A 12,536-nucleotide genomic window follows, 5' to 3' on the forward strand; every position below is an offset into this window, starting at 1 on the left:
ACAAATAACTGGATTGGAATACCCTCCCTGTTCACCTGATCTGGCCCCCAATGACTTCTTTCTTTACCTGAAGATCAAGGAAATACTGAAAGGAAGACATTTTGATGACATTCAGGACATCAAGGGTAATACAATGACAGCTCTGAAGGCAATCCCAGAAAAAGTTTCAAAACTGCTTTGAAGGGTGGACTAGGCGCTGGTGTCGGTGTATAGCTTCCCAAGGGGAGTACTTTGAAGGTAACCATAGTGATATTCAGCAATGAGGTATGTAGCACTTTTTCCAGGCTGATTTTGCGAACTTAGTTGTCAGACCTCGTACATATTCCTTCTATCTACTTGGATGCTCAGCTACCCTGCACCCAGAAACCTTCACCAAATTCATGAGTTGCATGTTTTCTGTTCAGCTCCTTACCCGATGGTTCCTTTATTTAACCAATGACTGTAGTTCTCATTAGATGCTGACGGAAACTTAAGATTTTGTTTGTGGAAGCTGGCCAAACCTACTTGTGACAGGACCTCAGTTGATGAATATTACCTAGGCAGAAACTGCCAGCCCTCCAGCAGGCCCACGCAGGAGGTGCTGGTACTTTTAGTAATGTTGGCATAAGGAGGCATCAGAGATATTTTGTGATTCGATTCATGAATGCCTTAAGTGTAGAGATTCATTAAGTGATCTGCTAAGCAATCTGCAGCAATAAAATTTTACACAAAGGAAAGCACCTTTGTTTTACCCTAATGGGTAACAATAACTCAAAGATCTGAGATTCTACTACGCTCTGTCTCACCCAATGCTTTTGTCCTTGTTCTGAAAACCTCTCCATTGCCCCTCTGCTTCTGGATCACCCTTACTCATCAAAGATCCAGATGAAGGTGTCACCACCAGAGTGAGGGCTTTCCCAAATGGCCTGCCTTCACTCACAGTGCCTGCCTCCATACTGCCTAGCTCTTGGTATATTATTTCTATTATAGGGCTTATTACACCGTATGAGAATCGCACATCATTACAGCTCTCCTCCCAAACAGCACAAGCCCTGAGGATGGAGGCAGGCTGTAGCTCATCTTTTTCTCTCCAGCACCTCAAGCAATGCCCAGCAGAAAGGAGGTACTTAGAGCATCTTTTGTAAGTTCTTTGAAGCACAGGTCCTCGCCCACTGCTATCTTGCGAGTCTTTCCTCGATGCCTCTCCAGCCCTCTAGAGCTCTCCCAAATGTAGAGCCTAAACGTTCAGTGAGCTACCATGTGTCTGCGTGTTAGCCCTGGCCATGAGCACTGTGAGGCTGTATTTTGTTCACAGCTCTATCGTCGACATTTTTACAGTGTATGGCACAGGCGTGCTCAGGAAATACCTGCCAGATGAAATACATAAGTTTTCTGTACAATGGGCTGCTCAGTGGGGTCACTGGTAATATCACACTACTTTTCTGGAGCTCAAATTCCACCTGTGTGACTGAGTACTCTTGCTTATTCTTAAATAGAGAAAAATGAACATTCGACAGCTATCATCAACAAGACAAGTAATAACAAGTGTTGCAGAGGTTGTGGAGAAAAAGGAACCCTCATGCAGTGCTGTTAGGAGTGTCAATTGGTACAGTCACTATGGGAAACAGTATAGAGGTTCCTCAAAAAATTAAGAATAGAGTTACCCTATGACCCAGCCATCCCTCTTCTGGATATCTCCCCCCAAAAATCTGAAAACATTTGTCTGTAAATATATAAGTGCTCCGATGTTCATTGCAGCCTTATTTACAGTGGCCAAGACATGGAAACGACCAAAGTGTCCCTCGATAGAGGATTGGATAAAGAAGGTATGGTACATATACACAATAGGATACTATTCTGCCATAAGAAAAGATGAAATAGTGCCATTTGCGACAACATGGATATAACTTGAGATTAGCAAAATAAGTCACACAGAGGGCCAGCCGAGTGGCGCGATGGTTAAGAGCTCGCTTGGGACACCAGAGGGCCCCGGTTCGGATCCCACATATGAGGGCCAGTGACACTGCCCTCCACAGCTAAGATGCTGAACAACAGCTCAACCTGGAGCTGGGCTGCCGTGAGTCGCCGGCGACAGCGTAGGCTGCAGCCCCTGTGGCAGTGGGTTGCCATGGGCTACTGTGTGTAGCCAGCAGCCAGCAGCCACAGTGAGCGGCTGTCCAGAAGCCGGTGACTGATCTGCCTTGCCCGGGAAGAGCGCAATGATGGTGCCAACTTGGGCCAGTGAAGCAACATCCTTCACAACTAGATTGAAGAACAAAATGACAGCAACTTGTCTGTTCCCCTTCCCCCAATTCCCCAGCACTGTACCCATCCCCCCAATTCCCCAATAAAAATCTTAAAAAAAAAAAAGTCACACAGAAAAAGTTGAGAATCATATGATTTCACTCATATGTGGGATATAAAACTCAAAGCAACAAACGAGAAGACAAAGAAACAAAAACTCATAGACACAGACAACAATTTAATGGTTACCAGAGGGTAAAGGGGGGATGGTAAGGGAGGGAAAAGGGGGTCAAATATATGGTGATGGAAGGAGAACTGACTCTGGGTGGTGAACACACAATGCAATATATAGACGATATATTACAGAATTGTACACTTGAAACATATATAATTTTACTAATCAATGTTGCCCCAATAAATTTAATAAAAAAATTTTTAGAAAGACACATACAAAATGAATGTTCAAATTGCTGATATTTAATATGATCTGGCTATATTTTGCACTGTTTACCTTCTTAAAATGCCTCTTAGAGTCACTGCATCATTTTCGAGTATGCTAAAATGCACCCGGGACTTAGTCATAAGTCACACAGGTATGATACAGATAGTACAGAAAGGGAGCTTGAGATCATGTTCAGACAATCTGGACTAAAATTCTAGCTGTCATACCATATGGCTTTAGGCAAGTAGGTTTAACCTTTGGGCCTCTGTTTTTTTTCCTCTGAAATGAGAGGTTGGACTATATGATTTTACACATTTTCCTCAAGTTACTTAAACTTTCTGTTCCTAACATCCCAACCTGTAATACGAAAATAATAATAGTAACTCTTATAGTTGGTTTGAGGATTAAATGAGAGGCAGAGTAAAGCATTTGGGCCAGTGCCTGACATACAATAAAACCTCTGTGCTACTACTGCTGTCATTGTCCTTGTTAATATCATTCTTCATATTCTTGTTTCCATTTCTGACTTTCTATAATTCTAAAATAGGTAAAATGCAATTATTGACTTATGTGGTAAAACACCAAAAGAAGTAACAAAACTATAATGGCAGATAGAGAAGATAATTTTACTTTCTATCCATTCATTCAGCAAATACTTATTGAGTTGCTAGACATGTTATGGGGCTGGGAATACAGTAAAAAACACAATAGAGCATACAACGCTAGGTGGTGATCAACGCAGAGATGGAAATGACACAGGCTAAGAGGAGAGAAAGTTAAGGGTGGGAGGGAGTGAGGGGTGAGGGAAGGAACAGCAACCCAGAGATGGCATCCTGAAATTATCCTGTAAATCCTGAGATCGCATGTATCTTTGCATTTGAACAGGAGAACATGTAAAACCTCTCAAGACAATCCTTTCTAAAAAGCTGCATCCAAAATGTACACATATCACAGTGCCCTGCTATGTGCTGGGATACCATGAGAATTAAGGTAATGGAAATACAAATGAGGAAGCTCATAATACACTTAGTGATGAAAAAAGCTGCTGGTGACCAGTGACCTTTAATAAACAGGCAACTGTAGGTAGCTTTCGCTCCTTTCTAGAATAACAAGTGGGCAAAGTAGCTGGGTAAGGCTGAGATGAGAGGACAGTTGTATAAGCCTGTGTGAGACATCTCCCACCTCCAGATCCTGAGGGCTAAGGCGGACGGATGTGTGTCCCTTCGTTTTTTTCCAGGAAAGAGAAGGCTACTGGCACTTAAGTGATTGGTGATTGTGATGTTTTAGCTACTGTGTGGGAACCATTGAGAGTCTGTTATTTAATGTTCTCAATAACCCTGTGAGATGAGAGGGATTGTTTTCCTCATTTTACAGATGAGAATTTCAGAGATACAGGGAAGTTAGGAAACTTACCCTGCTAGTAAGAGGCAGAGCCACAGTTTGTATCTAATACTGTGTGACTTGGAAACTTATATGTAGCTCCATCGAGGAGCTCATGGGCTTGTTCTATAATAACAGCACCTGTCCCAAGAAAGAGCTGTGTTGGAGAAGCATACTGAGGCTGTATGTACTCTTTCCTGTCACCTGCACCATGTGGTGACTGAGTGGCCAGGATCATCAGTCCTGGACTCAGAAGAAAACCAAATGTATTTTAGCCTTTTTCTTTAAATATGGACACACACACAAAAAAAAGATTCAAAGCTTCAGTAAACTAAATGTTGAGATAAGTAGTTTTACATTTTAACTTAGAGCTTGCCCAATATGTCAACACAGTAAGTCACTGAAAGCACTGTGACAAAAAGTTTTTTGAGGAATGACACTATTTTTGCAATTAGAGACTATTCAGTATTTCCTTTGGAATCTCCTTGGTTTGAATTCCCATGTCATTCACCTGCTTTCCCCAAAGAGTTTCTCCTCAGATATATGTGGTCTTTTCTTTGCATCTTTTGATTGATTATTGTTTGGATAAAAATTCATTGTCAACTAGCAACTGATGAGTAAAAGAATGGATAAAAATTACTCATTCTTAAAGAATTTGGAAGCATAATAGAATGGATCGAAAACACTGCATTCCCTTAAAAAAGGGATGCATGTATTCAGGGAGACGTAAGAGTAAATAAGAGTTTGGAAACCTTGCTCGCAATTTTACTAATGTTTTATGATGCATTTCAGGCCAACAAACAGTGTCACTGTAATCACATTTTACAGAAAAGAATGTGAACTGAGAGAGAAGTTTAGAGGCAAATGAAAATTTGAGAGATATCTGGGGAGAGACCAAGGGAAAGGGGTCAAGAAACACTTGATCAAAACATCATTTACTTTTCTCATCCTTAAGACCTTCACTCAGCTGAAATGTGTTAACCGCAGCAAAATGATTAACTCGATAAGGCTAGCTAGCATCCCTAATTCCATGCCTTTCACCTTTTTAATGAAGCATGCCCACATGCAGCGCCAAGAAAAGGTAGAGGGGGCATCCTCATGAATTTAAAATACTGTAAAATTGTAAAATTAAAAAGGAGTTCGCGTTTCAAAATGAATTGCCTACCATCACACGATCTTGGCTATTTGCATCTCTCAGACACTCCAGTTTTCCAGCCTGGCGAGGTCTAACACTGAGCGTGTCAGCATTTTTATCTTAACTCTTTTTGAAACACGAGAGTTCCTAAGAAATGCATTATATATGGAATGAATTTCTTAAACAGAATAATTAGGTCAATCCTAAAATGTTCCTTCATGTTTGGGATTAGCATTATGAAGAGGTGTCATAGGCAGTGGTGACAATGCAAACTTGAGAAACAATTGGGATATTTGACTACCTAGGAACTGGCCCCAAAGGGGGGCCAGAAATATGTTCCAAAACAAGGGTAGATGAGCTTCCTGGAATAAGGTCTTTCAGAAAACCTTCCTCTGTTTTGTGGCACATGACTTCTTTTTTTTAAATTTATTGGAGTGATATTGGTTAGTAAAACTACATAGGTTTCAAGTGTACATTTCAATAACACATCATTCATCTATCTCATTGTGTGTTCACCACCCAGAGTCAGTTATCCTTCCATCACCATATATTTGACCCCCTTTGCCCTCTTCTACACCCCTCTCCCCCCTTACTCTCTGGTAACCACTAATCTTGACTTCTTGATCTTGTTGATAAAGTAGAAGAATGCACACCCCTTGACATCATTGCAAAGTGGTTCAATGTTTCTTTGGGTGGGTAGCTTTGCAAAATCTTGAAAACAATTTTCATCCTAAATCTCAAATGACATTTCTGCTATCACAATACCATACTTTTTCCCTTCTAATACTACACAATATTTGACTTTATACAGAAATATATCCATCCATTCACAAATGTTTATTCAGTACCTGTTTGTGTGCTAAACACTGAGAATATAGCTGCAAACATGGGAGATATTCTATCCTTACAGAATTTGCAGTCTAGTCACAAGTACAGCCTCACATATTTCTATCTTGTCCAGGTAGAGACCCGTTTCCCCTCAATCCCCTTTCTCAAGGTGCATAACTAAATAAATCAGCATGCTTACTACTGCGGATCTAATCTTCCTAAGAGTATCGCTTTCTCCCTACCACAGCCTTTCAAAAACACTCAATGGCTTCTTTTTACCATTGAGGCACATCCAAGCTCCTCACACTAGCAACCTGTCCCACTATAAATTGGTCCTAATCCTGTCCCACTATAAATTGGTCCTAATCCTATTCTAACTGTCGTCTCTTATCCCTCCACATGGACCTGTCCCTTTGGCCACTGCTGGGTCACTCAATATACCATCCATAGTCTCTGCATGGGAGCTCAAGTCATTTTGTTTCCAGGGCCTTTGAATTTGTATTTTTAAGGCCCTAGAATGATTCCAATATAACACTATCTATAAACTCCACTCACAGCACAAGGCCAAATCAGGTCCTATTCCCTCTAAAAGCATTCCTGAATTGTTGCTTCTCATAATGATCTCTTCATATTTCAAACGATGATATAACACTATAACACTTTGTGTCCCATTTATTTTCACATGTATAGCACGAACACTTTGTAATGTTATCTATTTCGTGGATATAAATCCTATCTCTCCAATGAGAAGACAAACTCTATAGGAGGAGAATCTATTATCCTGGACCTGTTTGAACCTCTCAATCATACTTAGCACTTCTCTAAGTGTATTCTCAGCACTCATTGCATGTTTATTTTAATGTCATGGCTCTTCTAGGGACTTTGTGAGTTGGACTTAACTTTGTCAGTCTCTCCAGCAATCACTTTATAATAGTAGCTTTAAGTCTGAATGGATGAATGAACACCCAGAGTGATTCTCTTTTTAGTCACAAGAAGGCTTGACTATTCTTTCAAGTTCCAGCTTCTAATGTAACACCATGAAAAATATTAACCTAAATGTAGGTAGAATCATTGTAAAATTGTATTAACATTGTTTATGAAGAAATAATAAATGATTTAGGTATTGTTTTGTGCCATATCTAAAGTGAAGGGCATTTGTTCTTTTATAGAGTAAAAACATTAAAAAAATTATTATGTAAGTTCTTTTGATGAAAAAGGATATTCATAACTTTTTTGAAACAACCTCAACAAACATCAGATCTCTCCTTTTGACTAAAGGAAACACTACTTTTTCTGGGTTCACTGGACTACCATGCACTGTATCACCATGTATACATGTGTTTCTAAAACCAAACATCTGAAAATTTGAGTATCTTGAGCTATATAGTTTATTTTCTTTTATTTGGCTTCTTGTATAATTTTATACTTTTCAATAGATAGATGTGATATTTGTCAGGATTGAGAAGTTAATGTTTTGTTTTAAAACAAAATATTTACTTTTTAAAAGACAATCTGTTACAATTCCAATCCAAATGTTAAAATGCCCTTCCAAAGCATAATGGTCTAAAATATTCAAAATAATGTATATTGATAATCTAAATGCTTTCCAATTTTTAAAGTATTTATATTTTGGTCAACTGTGATGACAATGTTCATATTCTTCTTACATATTTTAAAGCATATAAAATAATTGTTTTATTTGTTGTAAAACTTCTTTAGGTAACATGCAGCAATTCGTCTCATCTCAGTGAAATTTTATGCACAGGGTTTTCCTGTGTCATATTTTCAGTGCTAATTCCTGAGAATGTAATTCTACTTTTTAAAAATTTTACCTTTATGTCTTGGTCACCTTAAATAATGCTTCAATGAAAATAGGGATACACATATCTTTTTTTTTCTTTTAATTATTTTTTATGGAGGAGCAACTGATGGCTGTTGGTTGGGAGGGGGTGGGGATGGGGGAGAGGGGGAGGGGGTTGGACAGCATAAATACGTAGCTGCAGTGTTGCCACGGGGATGTGGAAGACAGTTCGAGGAATGTAATTGATGATGTTGTGAATATTTTGTGGGGTGTCAGGTGGTCACATGTCTTGCTAGGGAGACTGCATCATGGATGGGGAAGAGGCTTGATCACTGCACTGTACACCTGAAGCTGATGTTGTATAATATTGTATGTCAACTATAAGTGAATATATATATATATATATATATATATATATATATATATATATGTAGTCATGGGATACACGTATCTTTATGAAAGACATAGAAACAGCCAAAGTGTCCTTCGATAGATGATTGGATAAAGAAGATGTAGTATATATACACAATGGAATACTACTCTGCCATAAGAAAAGATGAAATACTCCCGTTTGCGACAACATGGATGGATCTTGAGATTATTATGCTAAGTGAAATAAGTCAGACAGAAAGTCAAGAACTATATGTGGATATAAGACTGAAAGCAACAAATGAACAAGGCAAACAAACAAAAACTCATAGACACAGACAACAGTTTAGTGGTTACCAGAGGGTAAAGGGAGAGTGGGGGTGGTAGAAGAGGGTAAACGGGATCAAATATGTGGTGACAGAAGGAGAACTGACTCTGGGTGGTGAGCACACAATGTGATATATAGATGATGTATTACAGAATTGTACACTTGAAACCTATGTAGTTTTACTAACCAATGTCACCTGCCAAAATTTAATAAAATAAAAAAAAATTAAAAAGATGAAGATTAAGAAATTGAAAAGTAATTTACATTGAAATAGAATGTATCAAGTCTTTCTGTTTGTCTTCAGATAACTTATTTAAGTTTGTGGAATCTAATAATTCTTGTCTGATACCTGAGACGAATTTGACTTATATTTTAAGCTGTGAGGGTTTGAGGAAACTATAGATATTAAGTGACTGGCAGAAATTGTAAAACATTGTGGCTTTTTTGCAAATGTCGGTTTTCCCTATTGACCCACCTCAAAGGTGGACAAAGGGCTTGTGGTTTTAATGGATAAGCTCTTGAAATTTTCCAGCAGGCCATGGTAATTGTGGATTGAGTCTACTGCCTTACTATTAAAGCCAGTTATTTGTCCTGTTGGCATGTCAACAAAGCTTGGCTTTCTTTTAATTAAGAGTTGCAGTTACAATTTGTTTTTGGTTTTTTTAAACATTCTCGCTTAGTGAGTCAACATACTTGTCCCCAAGAGCATTTGATGAAAATCATGCTGGGCCCGACCAATTTCATACTTCAGATAAAATCACCCACCCCTCTCAAAACATTGGTTTATTCTCCCATACAAAAGACATTCCCTATAAACTGGAACTAAGACTATCTTCAGGATATAGACACTGTTATGGATTGAACTGTGTCCCCCCCAAATTTGTATGTTGAAGCCCTTCCCCCCAATATGACTATATTTGGAGATAGAGGCTTTAAAGAGGTAATAAAGACTAAATGAGTTCATAAAGGTAGGGCCCTACTGCAATATGACTTGTGTCTTTATAAGAAGAGGAAGAGATACTGGGCATGTGTGTGCACAGAAAAGAGGTCACGTGAGGACACAGCAGGAAGATGGTCATCTGCAAGCCATGGAGAGGGGTCTCAGGAGAAACCAAACCTGTCAACACCTTGATCTTGGACTCCCAGCCTCAAGAACTGCAATAAATAAATTCTTATCATTTAAGCCACCCAGTCTGTGTTATTTTGTCATGGCAGCCCTAGCACACTAGTACAGACACTCCTTGCCATTCTGAAGAAGCTTACAATGTATTATAATTATAGACAAACATCTAAGTAACAGAATCAAATATTAAGGTTGAAGAAAGTATAATTAAATCCTATGTGAAAGATGGGATTACATAAGGAGTGAGTTATTAAAAGGGGAACATGTCTTTGAGGGGGTGAATATGGCCATATTTCAACAAGTAAACAGGAGCTTCCTTTAACACAAGGTGGGGAGAGACCCAGAGGTACATGCTTATCTCATTATCTCATGACATTTCAGAATCAAACACAAAGGTCACCTTCTTTTTCAAACCAGGATTTGCACACAAGGCCTGGCACATGAATCAACACTGGAAGAACATCTGTGGCATTGACATTGTCCTAGACGTTCTAGAACATATGATCAGCTTCACTATTCTATTTCTCTTTCCTTCATTTCAGAGCCCCTATTTGGTAATATGCCTAACTACCTCTCAAGAGAAATGTGACTTGCTGAGCAAAATTTATAAAGTCGTCAAGGAACAGCCTTTACTTTATAGGAAATACATTTTATAATAATGATACTGAATCAATAATAGTAATAGCAGCTGATATTTAGTAATCAACCATTGCATCAGGCATTTAATTTACAGCTTTTCCGTGAATTATCTAATATAATTCTCACAACCCTATCAGGTTGGCACTATGCTCATCCCACTTGACAGGTGAGGCAATTAGCTTTAGCAGTAGTTAAAGGAACTTGTTCAAAGTGACACAACTGATATCTGACCTAGCTGTGATTTCAAATGATCCAGAAGAGCCCCGGAAATCAGAGTCAAATTCTTCACCACCACTTATAGAATATATGTGTATGTGTAATACACACAGAGACAATACATATATACATATACAGAGGTGCCAAAAAATGTATACACATTTTAAGAAAGGAAAAAACTGTATTAAAATTGTAATACTCAATATATACCAACAACAAAAGAGGAATACCAGTCATGTGTATACATTTTTTTGGCACCCCCGGTATGCATATATATATGTATTGTATGGATGCATATACTGTAAAACATACATGGAGCATTGGCATAAGGAGGGACAGAGATCAATGGACTAAAATTGAGAGAGAAATTAGATAAAATATTAATAGATGATCAGTTGATTTTTGAAAAGAGTTCCAAAACATTTCAATAAAGAAATAATGATCTTTTCAACAAATGATGCTGGGACAACTAGAGGTTCGCTGGTAGCAGAATGAAGTTGGGCCCCTTCCTCACACCATACACAAAAATTAATAAAATGTTTACAGGAAAATATAGGAGTAAATCTTTGTAAACTTAGACCAGGTTAAGCCTTCTTAGATGTGACACCAAAAGCACAAAAGACAAAGGAACGAATAGAGAAACTGAACTTTCTCAAAATTAAAAACTTATATTTCAAAGGATTCCATCAAAACAGTGAAAAGACAATCCAAAGCAATGGAAGAAATCATTTACAAACCATATACCTGATAAGTCTTACAACTTAATAATAAAAATACAATAACCCAATAAAAAATGGACAAAGGATGAGAATAGACATTTTTCCAAAGTAGATATGTAAATAGCCAGTAAGAACATGATAAGATGCTCAACATCATTAATCAGGGAAATGAACATTAAAACTACAATGTGGTACCACTTTGCATACACCAGGATACCAATAATAATAATAATAATAATAATAATAATAATAATAATAATAAAATGACAAGAATTGGTGAGGATGTGGTAAAATTACAATTCTCACACACTGCTGGTGAGAATGTAAAATGGTGCATCGTCCTTGAAAACAACTTGGTAGATAGTTCCGTAGCAAGTTAAACATAGAGATGCCACATGACCCAGCAATTCCATTCCTAGTAAATAAAAACATATATCCATACAAAAGCTTGTACATGAATGTTCATAACAGCATTATGCATAATAGCCCCAAAATGGAAACAGCCCAAGTGTTCATCAACTGATGATTGGGTAAACAAAATGTGGCACGCTCACACAATGGAATGGTATTTGGCCATTAAAAGGAATGAAGTACTGATATATGCTAAAATATGTATAAACTTAATAAACATTATGCTAAGTTAAAGAAGCCAATCACAAAAGACCAAATATTGTATGGCTGAATTTACATGAAATGTAGAATAGGCAAATCTATAAAAACAGAAAGTTGGGGACCGGCTGAGTGGCGCGTTGGTTAGGAGTTGGCTTGGGACGCCAGCTCTGAGCAGCAGGGACTGGGTTCGGATCCCACATGAGGGTCACTGACGCTGCGCCCTCTACAGCTAAGATGGTGAACAACAGCTCGACCTGGAGCTGGGCTGCCATGTGTCGCCGGTGACGGCGTAGCTTGCAGTGAGGCTTGCCGGCAGCTGGCGTGAGCTTTCGTGAGCTGCTGTGAGCAGCCGTGAGTGGCCGTCCAGAGGCCAGTGAGCGACTGCCTCGCCCGGGAAGAGCACAACGATAATACCAACATGGGCCAGTGAAGCGACTTCCTCCACAACTAGTCTGAAGACCCAAAGGACAGCAACTTGTCTGCTCCCCTTCCCCGATTCCCCAATGCTGTTCCCATCCCCCAATTCCCCAATAAAATCTTTAAAAAAGTAAAATAAAAATAAAGACAGAAACTAGATGCATGTTTGGCTAATGATGGTGAAAGGAGAGGGGCTGGGGTAAATGAGGGGTAACTGTAAACAGGTATAGAGTTTCCTTCTGGGGAGAAAAAAAAATATTCTAGGGCCGGCCGAGTGGCGCGATGGTTAAGAACTCGCTTGGGA

General features: G+C 38.8%; 1 protein-coding gene across 1 annotated transcript in view; it reads right to left on the bottom strand.

Moving 5' to 3' along the window:
* Positions 1 to 12,536, bottom strand: part of LOC109388440 (dystrophin) — a 1,592,311-nt gene that overhangs the window by 275,996 nt on the left and 1,303,779 nt on the right. The window lies entirely within an intron of this gene.

The sequence above is a fragment of the Hipposideros armiger genome, unplaced genomic scaffold, assembly GCF_001890085.2.
Source record: "Hipposideros armiger isolate ML-2016 unplaced genomic scaffold, ASM189008v1 scaffold_197, whole genome shotgun sequence".
NCBI lineage: Eukaryota > Metazoa > Chordata > Mammalia > Chiroptera > Hipposideridae > Hipposideros > Hipposideros armiger.